We start from the raw sequence: 1,115 nt of genomic DNA on the forward strand, positions 1-1,115 counted from the left end.
TAAATATCGAAAAAATAGTTTTATGGATCAAAACCGATTTTATTTACTGATTCAAAATTGTGACGTTGGAAAGTACTGAAATTTTTGATTATTTCAAAAATCAATGTCTAATTTTATATATTTTTCATTATTTTTTTATTAATTCGTCATTTGCATTTTTCATTACTGTTATTCTTTATTTAACTTCTCTTTTGATTATTTTCCTTAACTGAAAGTTTAATAATTATTTTATTAATTATCATTAACTATTTTCTTACGAGTTAAATTCTTCATTATTCTCATTTGAAATTGTTTCTTAATTATTATAATCTATTTTTGGAAAAATTAGAATTTTTTATTAAATTCTTTTTTATTTTAAGTTGTTATAATAAACTCGCAGTAATTCAAACAAAAAGATAAAACAATGTCAACAAGAATTTACATTGAATTATTTTTATTTATTCTATTTTTAATCAAATCGTTTTTTTCTAAAAATATTCAATAAATTATTGTAAATTGGTTAAAACGCATTTATTTCTTCTTAAAAATCATAATTTCATTTTTTAATTTTGAAAGAATTATTAAACATTTTTCAAAAATGTCGTTTTGACTTTAGTTTGTTTTAACATTTCAACAATTAGTTTCCTTCATTCTTAATAAATGAAAATCACGTTTTAATAACTTGGGTATATCCTTATTTCTTTCAGTGATTCTCTTTGTATATTCTAATTAATCCATTTGAATATAACCATCAGTTCCACAATAATATCTAAAAACACAATTATTTAATTTAACTTCAGAATATAATAAAATATAATAAATAATAAATAAAATGTGATTAATACGCTTCTTCTTTACATCATTTCTATTAATCATTGAATATTCTTAGTTATGTTTAATTAAATAATTAGACATAGAAAATATAAAACTGTCTTTTTACTGAAAATAAAATAAAACAGTAATTGAAGGAGTAAAAAGAAAAACTTCAAAATGTTAAAAAGCATATTTTATATAAATTAATATTTCAAATGACTTAAAAATGCATAAAATATGATTATTATTTTTATAACAACAATAAAAGATAAACATCAAAAATATTCAACAATTTTAAACACTCAAATTAATCAGAATAATAA

Source organism: Entamoeba nuttalli, assembly GCF_000257125.1.
Source record: "Entamoeba nuttalli P19 unplaced genomic scaffold asmbl_7513, whole genome shotgun sequence".
Lineage (NCBI taxonomy): Eukaryota > Evosea > Mastigamoebida > Endamoebidae > Entamoeba > Entamoeba nuttalli.